The 27553-nt window shown below is 42.2% G+C and overlaps 1 protein-coding gene across 4 annotated transcripts in view; it reads left to right on the top strand.

The window, feature by feature from the left end:
* The window catches only part of MSL3 (MSL complex subunit 3), a 1154348-nt gene that overhangs the window by 80501 nt on the left and 1046294 nt on the right, over positions 1–27553 (top strand). The window contains exon 1 of one of the 4 annotated variants that reach the window (XM_044072550.1): positions 26996–27145. The exons of the other annotated variants lie outside the window; for them this stretch is intronic. The gene's annotated coding sequence lies outside the window, so the exon portion shown is untranslated. Of the gene's footprint in view, positions 1–26995; positions 27146–27553 lie in introns of those variants that run through there. 4 annotated transcript variants of the gene reach the window in all.

Below are 27553 nucleotides of genomic sequence, written 5' to 3' on the forward strand. Positions count from 1 at the left end.
TCCCTATGCAGACAAGCCATGACCTTGTGGAACACAGCTATCAACCTTCAAGTTCATCTGCAAGCACAATTCCTGCCAGGAGAGAAAAACACACTGGCAGACGACTTAAGCAGAAACATCATGGATCCCCACGAATGGGAATTGAATCCACAAATATTCAGAATGATAACACAGAAATGGTGAAGCCTGGACATAGATCTGTTTGCATCCCCAATAAACTGCCAGCTACAAAAATTCTGCACAAGGAGTTACCATCTACAAGCATGGAAAGTGGATGCCCTCTCATTCAGCTGGGAGAACCTACAAGTATACGCTTTCCCACCACTACCTCTCCTGCCAAAGGTACTTATAAAAGCCAGGCAAGAAGAGCCAAAGATGATCCTGATTGCACCAGACTGGCCACGCCAGCACTGGTACCCAATCTTAAGGAGCTTAGCACAAGAACCACCCTGGATTTTGCCTCAAATCCCACATCTGCTGACTCGGCACAACAATCAAATCCTACACAGCCAGCTAAAGACCTTAAACCTAGCTGTATGGAAGATTCCTTAGTCAAGCAAGCAATGCCTCTCTCCAAAGCTGTTATGGATGTCATTCTGGAGGTCAGAAGGCCTAGTACCAGGAAAGCCTATTCAGATAAATGGAAGAGATTCTGTGCCTGGAACCAAGCTCACAGCCTTGACCCTCTTGTCCCAAAGATTCCTCAGATACTACAATACTTAACTGAGATGCTGGACAAAGGCCTCTCCTTCTCATCCATCAAGATCCACGCCTCTGCCATCTCTGCTCATTACAACACGGATCCACCAATTTTCTCTAATCCTCTGGTAAAACAGTACCTCAGAGGGGCTAAAAACATAAGACCGCCCCGTAGAGCATTTACTCCAACTTGGGACCTCAACTTTGTCTTGGAAAAATTCTTTACCTCCTTTTGAGCCAGCTAACACAGCAGAATTAAAATATATGTCTTGGAAAACTGCTCTGCTCGTGGCAATAACATCAGCACGAAGAGTTTCAGAATTACAGGCACTAATGGCAGTGGAACCTTTCCTCATTTTCCACCAGGCCAGGATGTCTTTAAGAACTAACCCTACATTTATGCCAAAGGTGGTATCCAGTGTGGCTCTAAACCAAACTATTCACCTGCCAACTTTTTATCCTAAACCACAGAATACAGGGGAGAGACTACTGCACTCTTTGGACATTCACAGGCAGTTACGCTTCTACTTGGACAAAACCAAAGCTTTCAGAAAATCTGAGCAATTATTGGTAGCATATGCTGCAGGAGCACAGGGAAAAGCCATTTCAAAACAGATTGTTTCAAAATGGATAGGACATTGTATACGTTTCTGCTACACACACCATGGGAAACCTGTACCTAGCAGCATTAGATCTCACTCCACCAGGGCAACAGCCACTTCAACTGCCTACCTCGGGGGAGTACCTACCAAGGATATTTTGGAAGCAGTAACTTGGAGTTCTGTACATACCTTCACCAAGCATTACCATCTGCCTCTATACTCTAAATCCAGAGCTGGCTTCGCCACTGCAGTGCTGCAGGGCCTTATAGCCACCCCTAATGCCTTATAGAACCAGCCACCCTACCTCAGCTTTGGGATTCTACCCAAGTGTAATGACTGCAGCAGTGTAACACGATGAACATAGTACAGTTTTGTACCTACCATAAATGTAGATGTTCGAGTGTATACACTGCTGCAGTCCAAGTTACCCTCCCTCCTTCCCCTCTTACTGGCTGGTACGTACCTATGTCTTCTTCCCTTTACTACCTATGGGGAGTATTTGCTGGTAGCTGTAAGTTTTTTTTGCTTTGCTTATGTATGTTTTATTAGCAGTTGGAATTGCCTACCTATTTAGGGGCACCTGACATCTGGGGCAAGAAAAACTGAAGAATATGGCGTTGGCTGCATCTTATATATCCCTGTCGCACTGACATCAGGGAGGAGGCAACAGCAACCGACGCCGGACCAAGACTTTGGAACTCAGGCCGACTGGGGAACCGCCTGACAGCAGGATAACCCAAGTGTAATGACTGCAGCAGTGTATACACTCTAACATCTACATTTATGGTAGGTACAAAACTGTACTTTCAAAATGCCCTGACAGCTTTCAAGGACCTGCTTCACCCAGGACAGTTACTGATAAAGACAGACAACACTACAGTCATGTGGTACATAAACAAGCAAGGAGGTACACATTCCTACCCCCTCTGCAGACAAGCAATGACCTTATGGGACACAGCATTGGCTTTTCAAGTTCACCTGCAAGCACAATTCCTGCCAGGAAAAACAAATACTCTGGCAGACAAACTAAGCAGAAACGTCATGGATCCCCACGAATGGAAACTGGATCCACAAATCTTCAGCATGATAATAAGGGAATGGGGATGCCCAGACATAGATCTAGTTGCCTTCCCTCACTACTGCCAATTGTAGAGATTTTGCACAAGGATTTACCACAAGCAAGCATGGAAAGTGGACGCCCTGTCCTTCAACTGGAAAAATCTAACAGTATTTGCTTTTCCCCCATTGCCTCTCCTTCCCAGGGTACTCCTAAAGGTCAGACAAGAGAAGCCAAAAATGATACTGATAGCACCAGATTGGCCACGCTAGCACTGGTACCCAATCCTAAAGAGCTTGTCTCAAGGTCCAGCATGGATATTGCATCAAACTTCTCACTTGCTGACCCAACAAAACAATCAGATCCTGCACAGCCAACTCAGGACCTTAAATCTGGCAGCATGGTGGATAATATAGCCATTCAGAACACTTCTCTTTGAAAAAGCTGTTATGGATGTTATCTTGGAGGCCAGGAGGCCCAGTACCAGAAAATCTTATGCAGAAAAATGGAAGAGATTCTGTGCTTGGAACCAGGAACAAGGCATTGACACTTGTGTACCAAATATCCCTCAGATTTTAGAATACCTAACTGAGATGCTGAACAAAGGCCTTTCTTTCTCATCAATTAAGATTCATGCCTCTGCCATTTCAGCCCACTACAATACGGAACCACCTATCTTTTCTCATCCTTTAATAAGGCAGTACCTCAGAGGGGCCAAAAACATTAGGCCTCCAAGGAGAGCACCAATTCCGGCCTGGGACCTCAATTATGTTTTGGAAAAACTCACACTGCCTCCTTACGGGCCAGCATCAACAGCAGATATAAAATTCTTATCCTGGAAAACAGCTCTGCTCCTAGCAATTACCTCTGCAAGGCGAGTCTCGGAGTTACAAGCACTAATGGCTGTGGAACCTTTCATTTTTCATCCAGACAGGGTTTCTCTGAGGACAAACCCTACATTTATGCCTAAGGTGGTGTCCAGTGTGGCCCTCAACCAAACCATTCACTTGCCTACCTTTTATCCAAATCCACAGAACAAGGGTGAGAAAATTCTGCATTCTTTGCACATACACAGGCAGTTACGCTTCTACTTGGACAGAACTAAAGCTTTCAGAAAGACTGAGCAACTTTTAGTGTCATATGCTGCAAGATCACAATTAAAGGCTTGAGATAACAGACTATTTCTAAATGGATAGGCCATTGCATCCGCTTCTGCTGTTTTCAACATGGCAAATCAGTGCCTAAGGGTATTAGGCCTCATTCCACCAGAGCAACAGCCACTTCAGCAGCCTTCCTCAGAGAAGTACCAACCAAAGAGGCTGCAACTTGAGTTCAGTGCACACTTTCACAAAGCACTACCATTTGCCTCTTTACTCTAAGTCCAGAGCAGGCTTTGCCACTGCAGTTCTGCAGGGCCTCATAGCCTCTCCTAATCCTATTTAGCCCAGCCACCCATCCTCAGCTTTGGGATTCAACCCAAGAGTAATGACTGCAACAGTGAAACACGATGAACATAGTACAGTTGTGTACCTACCATAAATGTAGATGTTCGAGTGTATTCACTGTTGCAGTCCAGGTTACCCACCCTCCATCCCCCTTTTCTTTGCTGGGACTTATCTGCACTTCTATCCTATACAACCTATTTGGTGTATTTGCTTGTAGATGAAGAAAATGTTATTTTTGTGCATGCATTTTTATTGGCATATTTTTCAGCCTACCAGTTTGGGGGCACCTGACATCTGGGCCAAGAAAAACTGAAGAAAATGGTGTCGGCTACATCTTTTATACCCCTGGCGCACTGACGTCAGGGAAGAGGCGACAGCAACCGACGCCGGACCTAGACTTTGGAATTCTGGCCGACTGAGGGTAGCCTGCCAGCAGGATAACCCAAGAGTAATGACTGCAACAGTGAATACACTCTAACATCTACATTTATGGTAGGTACACAACTGTACTTTGCTATGATAGGTACACAACTGTACTTTGCTTGGTGCAGCCTTGTCAGTGGGTCCTCTGGTTAGACTTAGCCAAGCTTCTGGAGCAGTCTCAGTTTCAAGGGGGACAAAACAACATGCTCTTAGTTTGGAAACAGCATTTGCTTTTGCTTCTTCTTATTATTATTCTTACTTTGCATGGCAAACCTCCGCAGGTATATGTGGTACTTTGAACTTGGAATGGTGACTTTAATTGTGCGATATCCCTGCTTTCTTAGAGCATCTGACTGTGTCACTGCACATGGATAATTTCTGACCACTGAACATTTAATAACTCAAGAGAGTTGTGTACTTTTTGCTACAACGCTACCAATTTTTGTTATGCAAAGCCCTTCCCTTTAGTTTAGATGATTACTAGAGTGTTTGGTGTGGTGATGGCGGCTTGGCTTGTAAGTCTAGTTATATTTCCATTACTGAACATGTAGTTTTCGTGTGGCCCTTTAGAAAGATACTCTAGCAGAGGCAGTGTCTTAGTGTTGCACTGGTTGCAGTCCCTGACATCTCTTGTACATTGGGAGAGGTTTGCTCTGTTGCCTTTGCAGTTGATTCTCTTCATTCAAAACAGAACACTGTGCTGTCCTGAAGGAAGAGGTCATGGAGATCATGTTCTTGGCAGTAAGAAAGTTGGGTATTGGCTCACACACTACCCTTGACACCTTTTAGCAGCTGTCACAATTTTTATAGTGCTTGTAACTTTCTTTCACATGAACAAATGCCCTCTGTTGTAGAGTCACCATTCCTTTAAGAATCCACTGTCTTGCTGTTGTGTTTGGTAGTATGTTCCTTTTAGTGTTAAGCTGTTGGTGAAGAGGGTTAAGGCAGTGGGCTTTAGTTTCTGTGGTTTGATTCCCTTAGCCCCTGTGAGCTTGAGCAAGTCACTTAACCAGACCGTTCTTAGCGGCACCTGAGAATTTGGGCTAGGCTACTGAAGTCCCCTGGACTGCAAGACCAATAACTACCTATGAACCTGTAAGGGGTGGTTATCCCTTTTTTGCAACCAAACACATTGCAGACATGTGAGTATGAAACTTCAGCGGTGGATTGTAATCCCATCTAATCCCATCTGGAGTATTCTCGGTTCATGTTGGTGGTTTGTTCACAGAAGGACACTGTACACAAACCTACTGGGATTGAAACTGGCAATTGAGTTGCTAATAATTGAGTCACCTATCCTGGATGTCTGGTAAATGTCAGCCATGATTGCAGGAGGAGGACCAGGAGATGTGCCTGCAGAAGGATTAAGTCCACAATCTCGGTCAGGTTATTTGTGGAATAACTAGTTAAAACATGAGCAGACAGTGCTGCCGGTTCACACACTGATAATGCAGCTCTTTGTGTAAAATACATGCGCACCCAACATTCAACATTTACTTGCAGAAACATGCACAAAATGCACTTATGCGAGTGCAGGCCTTTCTCTCCCCATACTTTTATAAGTTACTTAAAGATCACATTTAACTTGTGGGAAATTCATCTTAGGACACTGAGTCGAGCACACATCTTTCTTCCACCTTTCACTTGGCCGTGCCATGAAAAAACACAACAGACATTTTCAAGACACACACTGCATATTCCACCTGCACTTGCACACTTCAGGTTTTCCTTCACAAAATATAAATCAAAAACTTTGCTTCTGTACATCTATGATCAGTCAGCCTGATGCATAAAACCCTGCAACCTTTATCTTCATATACAGACTGCATGCTTGTGATCACTCGCCTCACTCCACACTTTTGACCACTCACTGAAAAATGCGCACTCGTCACATGCTTTCTGTTGCTCCACCAACCAACGACCTTCCTTATACAACCCAGATTCAACCAGTAACACCAACCTTTACCTGCACAATACGTATCCAGCATACTTTTTTTTTTTAAACAATTTTTATTGATTTTTAGATAAAACAAATTTATTGTAATTTCAGAGGTTATAAGATATAAAACTGAAATGACTATATATAATAACTGATAAAATAACTAAGATATTTACAAAGACATCCATTAATCTTTACATAAAAGGTGGTACTTTAACCATTTTTGATTGTGTATCACATATAGAAGAAAAAAAAATAACTGAAGTTATTCATTGTAATTGTTAATCTTTTTTCAACAAATTCTGTAAATTTACCCACATATAATAACCATATGTCTTTCTAGTTGTTCCAGAAATTATAGTTTTAAGTTGTAAATGACAAACTTCATTTAACATACTCTTGAATTCAGTGAAAGTAGGAGGGGATTCAGATATCCAATTTTTTGTTATGCTCTTTCTGGCCATAGTAAGTACTGCCCAGAGTAAAGGATATTTTACTTTTTTTAACACTGCGTGATATGGGTGTATTAAAAAAGCACCAGGGACTTAAGTGTGAAATTATCTGTGAATAGTGCCTGTATTTGTTCATTAACACTTCCCCAAAATACTTTTATAGCAGGGCAGTCATAGAACATATGAGCCCAACCTGTGTTTATATCTAACTTACATTTGTTGCAAATGTTCTGTTTTCTCTTGATTTTATTCATTAGTTGAGGAGTATAAAAGGATCTGTACATAAATCACCGGGTGTATAATTTCCATTTAAGTGAGTTGTTTTCCGTGCTGATTCTAATATATTTATTTTGTCTTGATTACAGGGAAGTTCATTATTAATTGTGTAGAAGTAATTCCAATAGCTTTCTTGGTAGCTTATACTTTTCATCTCTTTATGATTCTGAATATAAAGGAAAGTTTGCCTGAATAAGTTTGTTTATGCTGAAGCATTTACTGAAAGTAGTCTAGTAATGTACTAGTATCATGTTTGGTTGTTGGTGAGATCAAGTCTATTTTATTGTCTGTAAATAATTTGAGGGTTTATATATCTAGCCATAGGGATTTGTCCAACTGAAATTCCTGTATTATCTGATCTACACTTTTTAGCTTTACTGTCTGAAGTCAGTTGAAACCAAAACTTAAGTTCGTTTTGTTTAAATAATGTGATTTTGTTTGTCTGACGTTAACAAAGATTCTTGAGTAAATGCTATAGGGAACAGCAGAAAAAAACATTTATATCTGAGGTGTTTATATATGAAGTTTCTAAAATTTGTTAGAATATTGTAAATGTAGCTGGTTGTGTGTTTGGGTGTTATATGCGTAGTAAAATAATCTTTTAGCACCCATAACATTGGATTGTTTATTATTTCTAGCTTATAAGTTAGATGTCTCATTATTAGTTGCATAGCTGTTGCTTCCCAATATACCTTCCATTTAGCTGAGTATGAAGTATCTAAAAGTTGTACAGTTTTTTTAATTATAGAAGAATTTGAATATAGATTCAGATCTGGAAATGCTGTCACCCCTTTGCTCCAACTATTTAGATGTTGTTTAAGGGCTATTCTCTGATTTTTGGGAGACCAAAAGAATTTTAATATCAAATAATTTAACTTATTGGTAAATATTTTGGTAGGAAGTATTAAAAATGATTGAATAATATATAGGATCTTGGTAAGATTATTATTTTTGATTGTTAATCATTCTTCTGTTAATAAAATTGTGTTCCACTTCATTAATAGAGTTTGAATGTTTTCATAACATTTATTGTAATTTAATTGTATTATTGATTTTATGTCTTTAGCAAGAATGATTCCTAAGTATGTAATTTGATCTGTATTAGATTTATATTTATTATCTATAGTTCTTTTATTTTTGTTTGAGTATATAGGTAAGATTTTGGTTTTGTTATCTTTAAATAACAATCCAGACATCCTTTGAAATATATTGATGGAATCAAATAATGATGTTGTTGAGGAATCATTTCCCTTTGTAGTAATAAGTACATCGTCTGCAAATAGCTGGATTTTATAAGTTATTTCCTCATTAAGCTTTAGTCCTTCAATATTTTTATTTTTCCTTATAACATTAGCCCATGGCTCCATTATTATGGTGAATAATAGGGGAGAGAGGGAGCATCCTTGCTTGGTTCCTTTTTATGACAGGTATTTTGGTTGAGATGTATGATCCTATTTTAATATATGCTAGGGCTCCCTTATATAGATGTTTCAGTAAATCAATAAAACTTTTTGAGAAATTTAGACATTCTAGTAATGTGAGCAGATAATCCCAATCTATTGAGTCGAATGCTGAATTTATGTCCAGGCTTATTAATGTCAAATTTTTCTTCTTTCTTTGGGAGTAATCAATTAAGAGTTCATTTGATATTATAAAAAGTGCTTCTAGTAATTGCAAAGCCTGTCTGGTCATCATCTATTAAATGTGGTAAGAATTTCTTTAGTCTTTCAGTATATATATTCATAAACATTTTATAATCCACATTTAGTAGAGAGATGGGTCTGTATGAAGAACAATATTTAGGGTCTTTGTTAGGTTTTAGAATAGGTGATATACATGTGTAATTCCAAGAAGGAGGCATTTTAATGTCATTCTGAGCTGTATTGTAAACTCTGTAGAGTAAGGACATGGCAATTTTAGGCATAATTTTCTATGACTGTGGTATAATTCCATTGTTTCCTGGTACTTTATTTTGTTTGTTTGTTAATTTGAGTTTGTATATCTGCTAGGGTGATTTGTTATCTATGACTTCTGCCTGCTGGTTGTTGAGTTTGTTATAGAGATTTTTCTAGCATACCTTTCTGAATGCATAAACCGATCAATAGCCTCCTACTGGCATACATCTTTCTGGTATACATGGGACTTGTGTACAGTACAAAGCATTTATGGTGTAAGAGAAACCAGACAAATCACCATGATGAGCCTCTCTCGGGAAACACTGCTTATGATTCTATTTACTTGTGAGAGCGTACATATTTCCACTAGAACCTGACAATCTAAGATGGCCTGAAAATATCTGAGTGACACCCAAACAGAATATTAGTGTGCTGTAGTAGGGTCTAAGAGCATTATCAGAAGCACTTTTGTCAGGGAGCCAGAATTGTAGAGTATACACATGTCAGGCCTGCTGTGGGAATAAAGAAGTTAAGACACTGAAAACCTTTAATGGCGGCTTGGATAGTGGTGTTCATTGATCTTCTGCGGCCCAAGGGTGAGTGGGTATGATGGATAGAACAATAAAGCAAAGTTGGAGGAGGGGCTGACAGCAGTTCTTTTAGCTTGGTATACTTTGGAGATGAGATTGCAGTTAGAGACTTCTGAGTTGCAACATTTGATTTATTGTGTTATACCTAAATGGGTAATGGTGAATGTACTCATTCTTTAGCCCATGGTGTACCAACCAGGGCATCTTCATGGCAGTGGTTCACATCCCTTTGGAAAGTGAAAATTGATGTGGAACCCTTAGCTAATTACAGCCTAAAGTATGCTTGTAGGTGTTTCTGTAATTTGCATCCTACTGACACCTTTTAGGCATCTAATATAGCATGCTGATATTTCCATTAATAATTGCAATACCATGTTACGTACAAATATCTTAAACTCTACATGATGGCCAACAAACTTGTACTGATATTCAACTTCTTTCTAGTGTTGCCAAAGATATATTGTTCATTTAATATTTATTTATATTGTCATAATTTTCATATTTTTCGAACCGTTTCAACAACCATAAATATGTCATTTGTATGCGTGTGCCTGTTACTCCCATCGAAGAATAAACTTGCATCTGATGAAGTTGAGTAAGGTGTACTCGACAAAAAGTGGATTTTAAAAAGAACGCTTAATAAATGAACAACTTTTATATTCGTTCACGGTTATTTACTGTGTTTGGGAGCTGTAAGCGAGGTTTTTTGGAGTTCAAGCTGTTTTTTAGATGCTCAAAATGGCTGAAGACTTGATTGCCTTGATCAGGGGTTCCCATCCCCCTCCTGATAAGAGGCCTAGGCAAGAGACAAGACTATGAATCTTCAGATCAGGTTTCTATTTCTTCTGATTCCTCTTCTGACCAGGAATATTCTATTCCCCCTATGAGGATTCTGATGCTGAAGAATCTATTCCTTTAGCTTCTCCTCTAGAGGACTATTCTTTTGGGGAAACCTTACATACCATGAGGGAGCGCTTCCACTGGGAGAGCCAAGATTTTTCAGAATCTAAAAAGAGGCTCAGGGACTTCCTTTTACTACCTCAACACAGGCCTCTAGCCATTCCACCTGTGTTAGACATTGTAGATGATGTGTTTTCAAAGTCTAGTCTGACCCCTGACTCCTTACCTCCCGCTCCTGTTAAGCCTGACCGATATTACAGGGTTCCTGACTCTCATAGATTCCTTTTCAAAAACCCTGCTGCAGACCTATAAACTATTTCACAGGGTCCTAAAGGGGTTAAGGTTTCTGCTGCAAAAAAACCCTACCCCCTCTGATAAAGATTCAAGGGCACTGGATAGATGGGGAAAAAAGGTTTACACATCTGCTACCTTGGCTATAAGGGCCTTAAACTGTCAGTTTCATATGCTTAAATATCAGCAACATGTCATGGCATTGCTTAAACATAAAATGTTATTAAATTCTGAATGTGCAGAAAACAAGGAAATGCAGTATTTATTGCATGCAGCTGAACAAGTTGGAAAACATAATTTGCAATGTGGTTTTGATTCTCTGGAGGCCTCCTGCAGGGCCACAGTTACGGGGGCCTGTAATTAGGAGGCATGCTTGGTTAAAGGAACAAAATCTGCCTGATCATGTCAAAGTTAAATTATTGGATGCACCTTTACAGCATGATACTTGGTTTGGTGTTAAGGCAGAAGAGGTGTTAAAGAAAATGGAGGACAAAGCTAAGTCTATGCAAACTGTCAAGATTTACAGCCACTTAGGTTTAGTAGACACTGGCCTACAAAGAATTGGTCCTTTCCTGTGTCAGACAGACATCAAAGGGGCAGATCCAGACGCCCTAGAGGCAGATCCCAGGCGCAAGGTTCATACAGGTCAAAGCAATGGAGTGCTTCTACCTCCAAAAGTGGAGAAGACAAATCACAACCTTACAGGAAACAGTCCCAATGACTTCCCCCTGCCTGCACCAAGCACTTATTTCCTGGCAGCACCCATAGGGGGAAAATTAGCACTTTTTTCTCAAAATTGGCACATTATAACCCAGAACAAATGGGTTCTAAATATTGTCACAAGGCTACAAGTTCCATTTCCATACCCTGCCAAAGGCAAACGGCTGGTCAGATCTGCCAAAAAATCAATGGGCAGAGGCACAAAAACGAGTCTTATTCCTCATGGACATGGGGGCCATTCAGCAAGTGCCAGAGCAAGAGCGGGGACAAGGATTTTACTCAAGACTGTTCTTGGTACCCAGAAAGGACAAGGCCTGGAGGCCAATACTGGACCTATCTATTCTGAACACATTCCTGGATATACCAAAATTCAAAATGTTGACTTTGCAGCAGCTTCTGCCCATGCCGGGCAAGAATGCTTGGCTTGTGACTTTAGACCTAAAAGAGGCATACCTGCTTGTCCCATTCAGACAAATATGCAGAAGATACCTCAGATTCAAGGCTGGCTCAATGCATTACCAATTCTCTACACTGCCCTTTGGCTTATCTTCTGCGCCCAGGGTCTTTACAAAGTGCCTGACACCAGTAATTGCATTTTGCAGACAAAGAGGAATACAAATATATCCTTACCTGGACGACTGTCTAATTCAAGCAGAGAACAAGGACATTCTACTACAGCATCTGGCGTTTGTGAAAAGACTTCAAACATGCCTAGGGTACACAGTCAACGAAAAGAAATCAAAACTAGTACCCTCTCAAGAGATAATATTCCTGGGTGCAAGCTTAAATACAACTGCCCAGATGGCTTAACTCACGCCAGACAAACAAAGGCAACTGACTACCTATTTCAAAATGTTGGCAACAAAGGCCCAGTTATCTGCAAGAAAAATTCTGTAGACTTTGGGCTTCATGGCATCCTGCATCCTACTAATACCATATGCAAGACTGCATATGAGGAAACTTCAATGGTACCTAAAAAGTGTTTGGACTCAACATTGCCACAGCCTGGAAACTGATTACTCTCATTCCCTGCCTGCAACAGGAGTTTCGATGGTGGGCAAAGGCTTGTCACCAAAACAAGGGACAGCCATTCACATTACCCCCTGCCAGGCAGACACTAACAGCGGATGCATCATATTATGCCTGGGGGGCCCACATGGCACGAAGATGCATTCAGGGCACATGGACCTCAAACCAAATGCATCTACATATCAATCAAAAAGAGATGCTAGCTGTTCAAAATGCCCTGATAGCCTTCAAGGAGCTACTTCATCCAGGACAACTACTGATAAAGACAGACAACACCACGGTCATGTGGTATATAAACAAGCAGGGGGGCACACATTCTTACCCTCTTTGCAGACTAGCCATGACTTTGTGGGACACAGCATTGACTTACCAAGTACATCTGCAGGCTCAATTCCTGCCAGGAAGGAAAAATACTCTGGCAGACGAACTAAGCAGAAACCTTATGGATCCCCACGAGTGGCAGCTGGATCCACAAGTCTTCAGCATGATAACAAGCAAATGGCGATGCCCAGACATAGATCTGTTTGCCTCCCCTCACAACTATCAACTAAAAAGATTCTGCACAAGGATTTATCACAGACAAGCATGGAAAGTAGATGCCCTATCTTTCAGCTGGGAAAACCTATCAGTATATGCCTTTCCCCCTCTGCCTCTCCTCCCCAAGGTACTCCTAAAGGTCAGACAGGAGAAGCCAAAGATGATTCTGATTGCCCCAGACTGGCCCCGCCAGTACTGGTACCCAATACTAAGGAGCTTGTCCCAATGCCCAGCTTGGACCTTACCTCAAGTACCTCATCTACTGTCCCAACAAAACAATCAGATCCTGCACAGCCAACTCAGGACTTTAAACTTGGCAGCATGGCAGATAATGTAGTCATACAAAACACACCTCTCAGTAAAGCTGTGATGGATGTCATCTTGGAAGCCAGAAGGCCTAGTACTAGATAATCTTATGCTGGAAAATGGAAGAGATTCTGTGCTTGGAACCAGGCACAAGGAACAGATACAGCTGGCAAAATATTACTCAGATTTTGCAATACTTAACTGAGATGGTGGACAAAGGCCTATCTTTCTCATCTATTAAAATTCATGCCTCTGCCATTTCGGCTCATTACAATGCAGTGCCACCAATCTTTTCTCATCCCTTATTAAAACAGTACCTCAGAGGAGCCAAAAATTTAAGGCCTCCAAGGAGATCACCAATGCCTGCATGGGACCTCAACTATGTCTTGGAAAAACTCACCCTGCCTCCTTTTGAGCCAGCTTCTACTGCTGATATAAAGTTTTTATCTTGGAAAACACCTCTGCTCCTAGCAATAACTTCTGCAAGATGAGTTTCAGAGCTGCATGAACTCATGGCTGTGGAACCTTTTATCATTTTTTATCCAGACAGGGTCTCCCTGAGGACAAACCCAACATTTATGCCTAAAGTGGTGTCCAGTGTGGCTCTTAACCAAACCATTTATCTGCCAACTTTTTATCGAAATCCACAGAACATGGGGGAGAGAATTCTGCATTCTTTGGACGTACACAGACAGCTTAGATTCTACTTGGACAGAGCCAAAGTTTTCAGGAAGACAGAGCAATTACTAGTGGCATATGCTGCAGGATCACAAGGAAAGACCATCTCAAAGCAAACTATTTCAAAGTGGATAAGTCATCGCATTCGTTTCTGCTACTTACACCATGGCAAGCCAGTGCCTAAGGGCATTAGGCCACATTCCACCAGAGCTGTAGCCACTTCAGCAGCCTTCCTCAGGGGAGTACCAACCAAGAACATTTTAGAGGCAGCTACTTGGAGTTCAGTGTACACCTTTACAAAGCACTATCATCTGCCACTCTGCTCTAAATCCAGGGCAGGCTTTGCCACTGCAGTTCTGCAGGGTCTCATAGCCGCTACTAATGCTGTTTAGCACCAGCCTCCCTACCATAGCTTTTGTACTCTACCCAAATGTAATGACTGCAACAGTGAAACGCTAAGAACATAGTACAGTTGTGTACACTTACCATAAATGTAGATGTTCAAGTGTATTCACTGTTGCAGTCCAGGTTACCCACCCGCCCATCCCCCCTTTCTTCTGATGGAAACTATGTGGTGTATTTGCTTGTAGATGAAGGTAAAGTTTATATTGCTGCATGTAATTTTATATATACATATACATTTTGGCTACCCTTTTAGGGGGCACCTGACATCTGGTGCAAGAAAAACTAAAGAATATGGCGTCGGCTGCTTCTTTTATACCCCTAACGACCTGAAGTCAGGGAAGGGGCGACAGCAGCCGATGCAGGACCCAAGATTTTGGAATTCAGGCCGACTAAGGGCAACCTGCCAGCAGGATTACCCAAATGTAATGACTGCAACAGTGAATACACTTGAACATCTACATTTATGGTAAGTGTACACAACTGTACTTTTCTAATACCATGATGGGAATGGACCCCATTCCTAATTCAAAGTTTGATTAAAGTTCATGAAATTAGTATTGTTTCAATCTTTGACATTAGCCAGAAGTGTTCTTTGCATCACCTGTCATGTGCTCAGAATCAACTCCTGCATTTGTTAAGGAGTTGCATGTATCAGTAGCTTATCTAATTAAGACTGAAAATTCCTTCTTTTTAACGAAACCCATTGCACATATTACTGTTGGAACTGTCTGGGTATCCTCCTTCCACATTGCTCTCGTTTCTTTATGGAGATTCTGATATTTTATGACTTTGTGTCCCTGTAAGTAAGAGTGTGTAATAACTGGGTGTAGCAATTTCAATAATTAATGCTACTTTTGTCTTTTTTTCATGGACTAGTATATCTGGTTTTCTCACATCTCTTTTTTGAACTGTTGGTAATGGGTACTCAGCGGTGTAAAATATGGCTCTAGGTGATTTGGTCATGTTGACTAATGTCACCAAAATGGGCATGGGTAGTTACCGGTGATGTGGGTTGAGGTCCCGGACTACGACCTACGTTAGGGACCCATGCTAATGGTGGTAGTAGTATATGTTCCCCTCTTGGCCAGTGTGTGCCCGCCATAAAGCCCAGCAACCCTGGGTCAATAAGCTACTGGCCAGCCTGCCAAATGTGGAACTGAGAATTGCTATGCTTAATGTAGGTTCACCGACAGGGCGTAACTTGGATGTGGATGACATGATGATACGGAGGAGGCTGGACATCCTGTGTATCAAAGAGACGAGATGGAAGGGCAGTGCAGCAAAGCCATGTGGCTTCGGATCCAGACTCTACTACTCAGGAGGGGGGCAGACTAGAAATTATGTAGGAATTGTGGTGAGAGAAGCTTCAGAAGACAGTGATGGATATCATCAGAATTAATGACAGATTCATGGCAGCCAGATTCCAGTGTAATGATAGGGCAGTGTTCATAGTCTCAGCCTATGTCCCACAGCAGGGTTGTGAAAGTGAAGATGAGCACATTTTGACGGCAGTTGCAAGACCTACTAGATAAAGCAGCACAACTTGAGTTGATGTTGGGTGACTTGAATGCACATATCGGGATAGACAGAACAGGGTATGAGGACTGCCTGTGTCCACATGGGTGGGGTAACAGGAATAAAGAAGGAGAGGCCATTCTAGACGTCTATCTGGCAAGTGGCTTGATAGTAGCCAACACATGGTTCAGAAAGAGAGACCATCACAAGATCACATACAAGAATAGCCAACATGCAACTTGGATAGACTTCTGCTAGTAAGGAAAAGGCACTGGTGTAGAATCCATGATTGCACAATCATCCCCAGTGAAACAGCCCACAGCGTAAACTACTAGTTGCCACAATCAGCTGCAAGCAGTGGTCAGAGAAGGCCCTAGGATCAACAGAGACAAGGCTGAAGACCTGGACTGGAGAGAAAGTACAACAGTTCATGGAATTACTCAGGGCTGTAGCACCCTAAGAAGAGTAGGAAATAGGTGGAGTTGAACAAGAATGGCAGTGCCTAAAAACAGCATGTGTTAGGACTGCAGAAAAGATATGTGGCCATTCTAGGTATGGACATAAGGTACATAAGGAAAGCTGGTTGTGGAATGTACAAGTCCCAAGAAGTAATCAAAAGAAAGGAGTGCTGGAAGAAGTGGGAGATGGAAAAGACTGACCAGGCTAGGAAGGACTACTGGTTGGCTAACAAAGAAGCTAGGAAAGAAGTTGCAGCAGCAAAAAATAGGGCATCGGAAGCACTCTACCATCTTATGGAAAGTGGCTCAGTAAGTACCACAAAGAAACTATATCAGGTTACAAATCAAAGACAGAAAGATAAAGAAGACAGTCAGACATCCTTCTTAAAGGATGCCAGCAACAACCTGTCCACTAGTTCACAGGACATGAATGGCAGATGGAAGGAGTATTTCCTGCAGCTTTTAAATGAAGAAAACCCCACAAAAGCTGTATTGCCCCAGAAACAGCCTACGATGAGAGAAGAGGAGCCCACCCTAGAAGAAGTAAGAATAGCTCTAAGGAAAATGAAGTCAGATAAGGCACCAGGCTTAGATGAGGTCACAGCAGATATGATAAAGATGCTGGGTGAGATAGGGGAGAAATGGCTCCTGAGGGTACTCACAGTAGTGTGGAGAGAGAGGCATAGCCCAGATGACTGGAGAATAAGCGTACTCATGCCAGTTTACAATAACAAAGAAGACATCAACAACTGTGGGCAGTACAGAGGTATCAAACTCCTATCACATTGCATGAAAGTTCTGGAAAGGGTGATTGATGATGTAAGATGGGAGATGAGCAGTTCGGGATCAGGATGCAGCACAATTGACCCGATGTCTGCAGTGAGACAGATACTTGGGAAGAAGCTAGAGATGAGGAGAGAGTCCAACTGGTCATTCCTAGACTTGGAGGAAAGCATATGACAGGGTCCCAAGAAAGCTGATCTTGGCAATACTGCTGTGGTTTGAAGTCCCAAAAACATTGATAGAATTAGTGCAGGCTGTGTACAAGGACCCAATGACTCAAGTACGAACAGTGTTTGGCCTCAAAGAGGGGTTCCCAGTGGGAGTGGGTGTACACACCTGGGTTCAGTTCTGAGCCCACTGCTAATCATACTTGTGATGGTCTACATTAGCAAACAGGTCGGAGGGGACAGATCAACAAATTTGCTATGTGCAGATGATGCGGCATTACAGGCAGACTCTGAGCAAGAATTTCAACAAAGGATAGGAGAATGGAATGCAAAACTGAAGGCACATGGAATGAAAATAAGCACAGATAATACAGTGGTAATGGCAGCAAATTGGGGTACTGCGGTGGTGGTGCTGCGGTAGCATTGTCGCCTCACAGTTAGATGTTGCTCGTTCGATTCTCAGAGCGTCTTCTGTGTGACGACATGCGTGAATGGACCTTCCTTCGTTGAAGGTTGTGCGTTAGGCCCGGCAAGCCAGCATGTAAAACTCTACTGCCAATCATTAGTGGACCGGAGTTCCGCTGTGGCGACCCCTAACCGGGAAAAGCCGAAAGATGCAAAAAAAAAAAATGGCAGCAAATTGGGGAAATCAGGAGAAGCTGAGAATAGAGATAGAAGGGAAGATAGTGGAACAGATAAACAGGTTCATGTATCTGGGAGGGGTGGTTGAGGAGAAGTCAAGTCTGAATGAAGAGGTCAAAGCTGGAATCTGAGGAGCTGCAGCCAACTGACGTAGAGTGCCAAGTATAGTCTATGACAGAAGAATGCCAAAGAAGCTGAAGGTGTACAAGACAGTGGTGAGACCAGTGCCACTCTATGGTACAGAAACCTGGGCAGTAAAGGCAGAACAGTTGAAGACGCTAGAGGTTATGGAAATGAAGTGCCTGAGAAGGGTTGTAGGATGCACACTGTGGGACAGAAGAAGAAATGAGGACATAAGAGCAGAAGCCAAAGTAGCTCCAATTAGAGAAAAGATAATCAAGAATGGATTATGGTGGTTTGGACACCTGCAGAAGACAATCTGGTGAGGAAGATTTAGAACAGACAGGAAGAAGGTAAGGGGAAACGAGGATGTCCAGCAAAAGAGGTGGATGGATTGTGTGAAAAGATCTGCGACAGTTGGGCATAAGTGCTGAAGAAGGCTGGAGTGTGACACTAAATTGAGAGAGTTGTTGACGGGTAACACAATACCCTGACCCCATGTAGAAAAAAATGGGAAAAAGGGGGATGATGATGGTGGTGGTGGTGGTAATGCGTAATCCCATGCGATATAAAATTCATTCTCTTTAATGCTTTGTGGCTCATGTTTCCATTGCTTTTCAGATACTTCAGTGGTTTAATGTTTGCAGGCTCCCCAATACAGCAGTCTTGACACATTGTTATGCCTTACACTAATGGCAGAAAGCCTGTATAGTGAATCACACCCAGCAACAAGATGTGTGACTGTTTCCAGTTCTGTTTTACAGAACCTACATTTGTTAGTTTCACCCACAGGTTGAATGGTCTTTGTAAACCAGCATGTACGTAATTCACTGTCATGATCCCCTAATATTAACCTTTCATCTTTTGGTGTAAATTTCTCTCCTTAACCATTCCTGCATCAGATCCTGATCGACATAGAAGTTTTCCAGGTGTTTTCTGTACTTGCAGCTGTATTTATGCCATTTCCACATTTCTTGCCTTTTCATCTGATCCTTCTCTCTCTATTTTTTCATTTGTGTTTTGGCACATTCAGTTGCTGTCTGATTTTTTTTCTACTTCTTGTTTGGTTTTCATTCCCACTTGACACATATATATGCTTCTGCTAAACTAAGCAGGAAAGTTATCTTAATTGGTTCTCTTCATGTTTCAAAACTTTCACTATATTTGGTTTTGATGAAGTCAGCAGATGGTATGCATTCCTACAATTGTAAATCTATACATGTAATCAGTTTCCAGGAAGCCTTCACCTACTTCAGAATGAGGAATATATAATCTTGCAATGCATTGATTTTTATAGATCATTTGATAAGCGTGAAGCATTTTTCTTGTTTTCCTGTCCAGCTGATCCAGTACCTTTTGGGGTCAGTCAGTTGCCCCAGAACTGTAATTTAGAACAGGAAGAGCAAATTGGTTTATAGCTTGGAATTTGTTCCTAGATGTCAAGGCTGTTTTCAGTATTAATTTAGTCTTCTGGAATATTCTTTACTGAGTTGTGTTTGCATTTTTTCATGCTTTGTCAATTCTTCATCAATTCCCAAATATTTGTGCACACCCTCCTGGTCAAGTTCCTTGTATCACATGACTGTCCCAGACTGATATTTTCTTGGTGCTACAGCTTTCCTGCTTTAAAGGTTGCTTTTGCACATTTATCATAACAAAATGATATTTCTGTATGATCTGATAGTTTTGACCACTTCCAGTTTTGCTTTCAGTTCATCATCTATTGAACTGTACAGTTTTAAATCATCCACAAAGAGAAGATAAGTTTTTGCACTTTGTTGCTGTGTGGGAGCCAAATTGTAACTGACCTAAGCTGTTATGTAGACAGCTTAATGGGGTTAAGGGCAGGACAAAGAGTAGCGATGACAGAGTCACCCTGGAATATCCCCCTTTGAATTTTCATCCCTGGGATAATAATTTATCCTTTATTGTGGCTTAACTACAAAGTGTTTTGCTACTGTTTCATGGTCACCATAATGCAATTGGTCAATGTAGGGTGTATCTTATGCATCTGTAATCACACTCCTTTATCCATTAACGTGTACTGCTTTTTTATAAGCTAGCCATGCCATACTTGGATTCTTCTCCATTCTATGATTCTCCATTATGAGTTTAACAAATGATGCTTTGCTCCATATAACTTTCTTTTTAGGATGGCTTGCAGGTTCACTGTTTAGGATTATCATTTGTCCTATTTGTGTTTCAATTTCTCTGGCTGTTACTTCATCCTATTTCATATCCTGTACATTTGAACTTCTTGCCATTTTATAGTTTTTCTATCCATTCAGCATGTTTATGTTCCACAGGGTCTTCATAAATATTTCCCTTTGTGGTGGTTCTATTCCTTTTGCTTTGTTTCCAAATGCTCTATAAAATATTTTTGGGTCATTAGTGAAGTGCTTATTTTTTTTTACTTTTCCTTTATGTTGTGTCTTTTGGCTTTTTCCCAGTTAGGGGTCGCCACAGCGGAACTCCGGTCCGCTAATGATTGGCAGTGGATTTTTACGTGCCGAGTTGCCAGCCCTGACGCACAACCTTTAATGAAGGTACGACCATTCACGCACATCTCCACACAGAAGACGCTCTAGTTGAGAGTCGAACAGGACAACGTCTTACTGAGAGGCGACAACGCTACCGCAGCACCACCATTTTCCTTTATATTTGTCTGCATATCTTTTAAGTTTTCCGCCTGTTCTGATATCTTTAGTTATTTGCAGTAGTGTATAATAGATCCCAGTCAGTTCTAATACTGCGCATTGCTTTTGTCACACCTATTTTTCTAAGTATTTTTGTTGATCTGTTTGCTCTTGTAATGGTCTGCAATAATTGCTTTATAGGTTTCTCTGTTTGATTCTTTCATATTGGCATTTGATTTCTTCCCCTTATTACCCTGTGTTTTTGTGGTAAGACTTTATCTGATGTTCATCGTGTTACCCTGCTGCAGTCATCACACTTGGGTTATCCTGTCATCAGGCGGTCCCGCAGTTGGCCGGATTTCCAAAGTCTTGGTCCGACGTCGGTTGCTGTCGCCTCATCCCTGATGTCAGTGCGCCAGGGGTACATATATTGCAACCAACACCATTTTCTTCAGTCTTTCTTGCCGTGCGGTGCCCAAAACTTTTCTTGCCTCAGACCGATGTCAGAAAAAGTTACAATTGCATTTCTTGTGGGAAGCAAATACCTCATAAGGATTTTCATTCTTATTGCATACCTTGCCTAGGCCCTGGTCACGACGTCACTTCTTGTCGATTTTGTGCTAGGTTTAATAAGCGTACTATTAAAAGATGATTTGATTTCGCACAACATTATTTTGGTAGAAAATTTAACTATAACATGCCGTCGGAGCTACCGACTACCGGCATGCACAAAAAGCGCAGGGATATGGACCGACAGCCCAGGCCTAAGCCAGATTCCGAGGCCTCGGTTGATCCAGTCTCCGGTTCTCCGGTTCTCAGTGAGGTTCCGACGCAGCCCCTGACTACCGCAGTTCTGGAAACCAAGACCGCTACGGATATTTTGACGGAATGTACTAGGCCGACGCAGCCTTTTACTTCAGGCCCTTTTGACGATTTACCTTCTAAGGACGTCGGTGCTTCTGGAACGCCATCGGTTTCTGAAGGCGTTTTCAGACCGTCTCTCACAGTTAAAACATTTTCTAAGTCGAAGACTCCTTCTAAATCTAAAAAGACTACACTTCAGTCTCCTGTTCAAGGCCCTATGTCTAAGAAACAGATGCTCAAAATGGCTGAAGATTTGATTTCTCTTCTCAGGGGTTCACAGCCCCCTCCTGACAAAAGGCCTAGACAAGAGGAAGATTCTGCTTCCTCTGAGCAACTGTCTATTTCTTCGGATTCCTCTGAGGACCAAGACTATTCCTTCTCTCCTTATGAAGATTCTGATGCTGAGGACTCTATTCCCTCAGCTTCCCCTCCTGAAGACTACTCTTTTGGGGAAACTTTACACACTATGAGGGAACATTTTCACTGGGAAGGTCAGGATTACTCTGATTCCAAGAAAAGGCTCAGAGAGTTTCTTTTACTCCCCCAACACAGACCTCTAGCCATCCCACCTGTTTTGGACATTGTGGATGATGTCTATTTAGAATCCAGTTTCAACCCAGACTCTCTACCTCCAGCTCCGGCTAAGCCTGACAGATACTACAGAGTACCTGATTCCCACAAATTTCTTTACAAAAGCCCAGTAGCTGACCCAGAGACTATCTCCCAGGGTCCCAAGGGGGCTAAGGCTTCCATGGCTAAAAACCCAGTACCTTCTGAGAGGGATTCAAGAGCACTAGACAGGTGGGGGAAAAAGGTTTACACCTCAGCCACATTAGCTATGAGAGCACTAAATTGTCAATTTCATATGCTTAAGTATCAGCAATTTCTAATCTCTCAGTTAAAACAAAAGATAACCTCCCTCAACAGTCTGAATTGAAAGAAGTACAGGATTTGTTGCACGCCACTGAACAGGTGGGCAAGCATACCTTACAATGTGGGTTTGATTCTTTGGAGGCCTCCTGCAGAGCAGCTGTCACTGGATCAGTTATACATAGGCATGCTTGGTTAAAGGAACAAAGTCTGCCTGATAATGTTAAAGCAAAACTACTAGATGCTCCCTTACAGCAGGATGTTCTTTTTGGAGTTAAAGCAGAAGAAGTTTTAAAGAAAATGGAAGATAAGGCGAAATCAATGCAGACAGTCAAAGATTTCCTACAAGTACATCCCCCTCGGTTCAGCAGAAACTGGCCAACAAAAAATTGGTCCTTTCCAGCCACTGACAGACCTCAGAGGGGTAAATACAGGCGCCCAAGGGGCAGAGAACAACCACAAGCCCAGTATAAACCTCGCCAATGGGGCACTTCAACCCAGAAGGGAGGAGAAGACAGGTCTCAACCCTCCAGAAGACAAACTCAATGACTTGCACTTCAGTTGGCCAAACAAAACTCTTTTGTCAGCCCCCTTGGGGGTAAAACTAGCACTTTTTTTACGAGGACACAGATTCCACTTTCACACCTTGCCAATGAAAAGAGGAATGCCAAACCTGCCACAAAATCAATGGGCAGAGGCACAAAAACAAATTACAGTTCTCATGGCCATGAGAGCCATTCAACGGGTACCGACTCGAGAGCAAGGCCAAGGATTTTACTCGAGGCTCTTTCTAGTACCCAGAAAGGACAATGTTTGGAGACCAATTCTGGACCTTTCAATTCTAAACACTTACTTACAAGTTCCCAAATTCAAGATGCTAACACTACAGCAGCTACTTCCCATGTTGGGCAAGGAAGCTTGGCTGGTAACGTTGAACCTCAAGGAGGCATACCTGCATGTCCCTATCAGACAAAGCTGCAGAAGATACCTCCGTTTCATTGCAGGTTCAACCCATTATCAATTCTCTGCACTGCCCTTTGGCTTATCTACTGCGCCCAGAGGTTTCACAAAATGCCTGGCACCAGTAATTGCATACTGCAGACAAAGAGGAATTCAAATATATCCATACCTGGACGACTGCCTCATCCAAGCAGAAAGCAAAGACATTATCTTACATCATCTGGCTTTTGTGAAGCATCTACTAAATTGTCTGGGGTACACAGTAAACGAAAAGAAGTCAAAACTAGTACCCTAACAAAAAATGACATTCCTGGGTGCCAGCTTGGACACAACGGCCCAGAAGGCTTATCTTACACCAGACAAGCAACTACAACTGACTCAATATTTCAAGACAATGGCAACAAAGACCCAATTAACTGCAAGAAAAATTCTGCAGGCTTTGGGCTTCATGGCATCTTGCATTCTGATAATACCATTTGCAAAACTGCCTATGAGGAAATTACAGTGGTACCTAAAAAGCGTATGGTCTCAACACAGCCACAGCTTGGACACAGTGATATCTCTCATTCCCTGCCTTCAACAGGAATTTCTATGGTGGTCACAGGCATGTCACCTCAACAAGGGTCAGCCTTTCACCTTGCCCGCTACCAGGCAAACTATCACAACAGATGCTTCAGACTATGCCTGGTGGGCACACATGGCAGGGCAATGCATTCAAGGCCTATGGACTGCAGAACAAAGAAAACTACACATAAACCAAAAAGAGATGCTAGCTGTACAGAAAGCTCTGACAGCCTTCAAGGATCTACTACATCCAGGACAACTTGCAATAAAGACAGACAACACCACAGTAATGTGGTACATAAACAAACAAGGGGGCACACATTCCTACCCTCTTTGCAGGCAAGCAATGATCTTATGGAACACAGCTCTGGCCTACCAAGTCCAGTTACAAGCTCAATTCCTGCCAGGACAGAAAAACACATTGGCAGACGCCCTAAGCAGAAACATCAAAGATCCCCACGAGTGGAAACTAGACCCACAAATATTTACAATGATAACTCAAAAATGGGGCCTTCCAAATATAGACCTGTTTGCCAGTCCTCAAAACTACCAACTGACAAAATTTTGTACAAGGACATTCCACCTTCAAGCTTGGAAAGTGGACGCTCTCTCCTTCAGTTTGAAAAACCTGACAGCATATGCCTTTCCTCAAGTACCTCTTCTCACAAAGGTTCTTTTGAAGGTCAAAAAGGAGAAACCACGACTGATTCTCATAGCCCCAGACTGGCCACGCCAGCACTGGTACCCACTATTGAAGAATATGACTCACAGCCATCCATGGATATTGCCTCAAATACCCCATTTGCTCACACAGCAAAACAAACAGATTCTACACAGCCAGCTCAAAACCTTAAACCTAGCTGCATGGCAAGTCTATTAAACATCCAACCAGACCCTCTTTCACAAGCAGTTCTGGATGTTATTCTGGAGGCCAAGCACCAGGAAGGCTTACTCGGACAAATGGAAAAGGTTTTCTGCCTGGAACCAAGCTAAAGGCCAAGACACAACTCAGCCTCATATGCCTCGCATTCTGCAGTATTTAGCTGAGATGTTGCACAAAGGACTTTACTTCTCCTCAATTAAAATCCATGCTTCAGCTATTTCAGCTCACTACAACACGAATCAAACTTTATTTTCAAATCCTCTTCTAAGGCAGTTCCTCAGAGGGGCAAAAAACATTAGACCACCTAGAAGAGCTCCTACACCAACATGGGACCTCAACTTTGTTCTGGAAAAACTAACGTTACCTCCCTTTGAACCAGCTTTCTCTGCAGACCTTCAGTTCCTATCTTGGAAGACTGTCCTGTTCCTGGCAATAACTTCTGCTAGGAGAGTCTCAGAATTACAGGCACTAATGGCAGTGGAACCTTTCCTCATTTTTCATCAAGACAGAGTTTCTCTACAAACTAATCCTTCCTTCATGCCTAAGGTGGTTTCCAGTGTAGCTTTAAATCAAACCATCCACCTACCCACTTTCTTCCCCAATCCACAGAACAAAGGTGAGAGACTCCTGCATTCCTTGGACATTCACAGGCAGCTTTGTTACTACTTGGATAAAACTAAGGCTTTCAGGAAAAACTGACCAGCTCTTTGTATCCTATGCTACAGCTTCTCAAAGGAGGGGTATATCCAAACAAACCATTTCTAAATGGATAGGCCATTGCATACGGTTCTGTTATACCCATCATGGGAAACCAGTTCTTCCTACCATTAGATCCCACTCTACCAGGGCAACAGCTACCTCTACAGCCTTTCTTAGGGGGGTTCCTACCAAGGAAATTTTAGAAGCTGCAACTTGGAGTTCTGTACACACCTTCACCAAACACACTCACTTACCTCTTTACTCTAAGTCCAGGGCGGGCTTCGCCACTGCAGTTCTGCAGGGCCTCATTGCCTCCACTAACCCTCTATGATACCTCCCCCCTACCTTAGCTTTGGGATTCAACCCAAGTGTGATGACTGCAGCAGGGTAACACAATGAACATAGTACAGTTTTGTACCTACCATAAATGTAGATTTTCGAGTGTTCACCCTGCTGCAGTCCAGGTTACCCTCCCTCCATCCCCTCTGATCTACTGGCTAAATCTCTGCTATGCCTTACTGATGTATTTGCTTACAGCTGAAGGGATTTTGTGTTTGTGCAGTGTTCACACCATTTGGTACTAATTCTGATCACCCTTTTGGGGGCACCTGACATCTGGGGCAAGAAAAACTGAAGAAAATGGCGTTGGTTGCAATATATGTACCCCTGGTGCACTGACATCAGGGATGAGGCGACAGCAACCGACGTCGGACCAAGACTTTGGAAATCCGGCCGACTGTCGGGCCGCCTGATGACAGGATAACCCAAGTGTGATGACTGCAGCAGGTTGAACACTCGAACATCTACATTTATGGTAGGTACAAAACTGTACTTTATTAATTGAGCTTAGCAGTAATGTATTCTCTTTGATTCTGTTATGTCACATGAATTTCTGTTAATAGTCTTGATTACTGACCTGCGGTGGTGGTGCTGCGGTAGCGTTGTCACCTCACAGTAAAACTCTGTCTGGTTCGATTCTCAGCTAGAGCATTTTCTGCATGGAGACATGCGTGAATGGGAGTACCTTCGTTGAAGGTTGTGCGTCAGGGCTGGTAACTCGGCACGTAAAAATCAGCTACCAATCATTAGCAGACCGGAGTTCCGCTGTGGCGACCCCTAACCGGGAAAAGCTGAAAGACGCAAAAAGTCTTGATTACTGAGTTAATTTGTTTTATCAGACTTACAACATTTTGGGTCTTGTTGATGTTCTGTAGTCTATTTCTATCATGGAGTGTTTCCCATAGCCTCATATGTAAGCTCACTGATGATAAACAAAGTACTGCTGACAGGATGTGTGTAGCTTGAGTGGTTGATATATTGTGAGTTGTTTACAAAATATTAGAAATGAAATATTTACTGTGTTTATTATGACAAAATACAGTTTAAGGCATACAGTCTTTTTGTATTTCCTTTCCTTCATTGATACCAGCCTAGCACACCAGTTGACTATCTTCTTGTCCTGGACTTGTTTTGGTGTTGCTGTGGCTGATCATGGATCCTTAGTGTGCCCAGAGTCTTGGTACATATTTGCATTTGTCGGGTGGGGAGGGCATTTACTATGACTTACCCATTTCCCTTCTTCCTTGCAGATGTAATGGTTCTGCCTGAGAGGGGGACATGCAGTGAAGACGTGAGGCGTTTCACCCAGCCATGTCACCACACTATTCTGCTCTTATAGGAATGCCTACCAACATGCCGTCCATAGTATCCACCAGGAATTGACACAGGCAATGCCCACAGGTCTGTCTATCCCTCCTTGTCACTCTATCTATCACCTGAGCTGCTATTCAAACCTGGGTCATCTGGGTCATAGTCTGGGCTTTATCTCTCTGCTGCATTGGAGCAGCATAGTTTAAGGCCTAGAATCTGAATACAACCACTGTAAAGATTTGCTTGTGCTGAACAGTTTTCTTTAGTAACCTTGAACATTTGTTTGAAATGTGAGAACATAAGTGATATTTTTAAAAAAGGTGTGTTTGCAAGCATTTGAAGTTAGAGTACAAATCTACATAGCACCATGGGAGTGAATGAGTTAAGTTCTAGTTTGAACCCACTCCTACAGGTGCAACATTGCAAAGCCTGCATTTAGATGGTCATTCAAAGTGAGGCACTCGTCCCACTTAGGAAGTCAACCAGTTTACCTGAGAA

The sequence above is a fragment of the Protopterus annectens genome, chromosome 5.part0 (genome assembly GCF_019279795.1).
Source record: "Protopterus annectens isolate FY-2018-M chromosome 5.part0, PAN1.0, whole genome shotgun sequence".
NCBI classification, from domain to species: Eukaryota; Metazoa; Chordata; order Ceratodontiformes; family Protopteridae; genus Protopterus; species Protopterus annectens.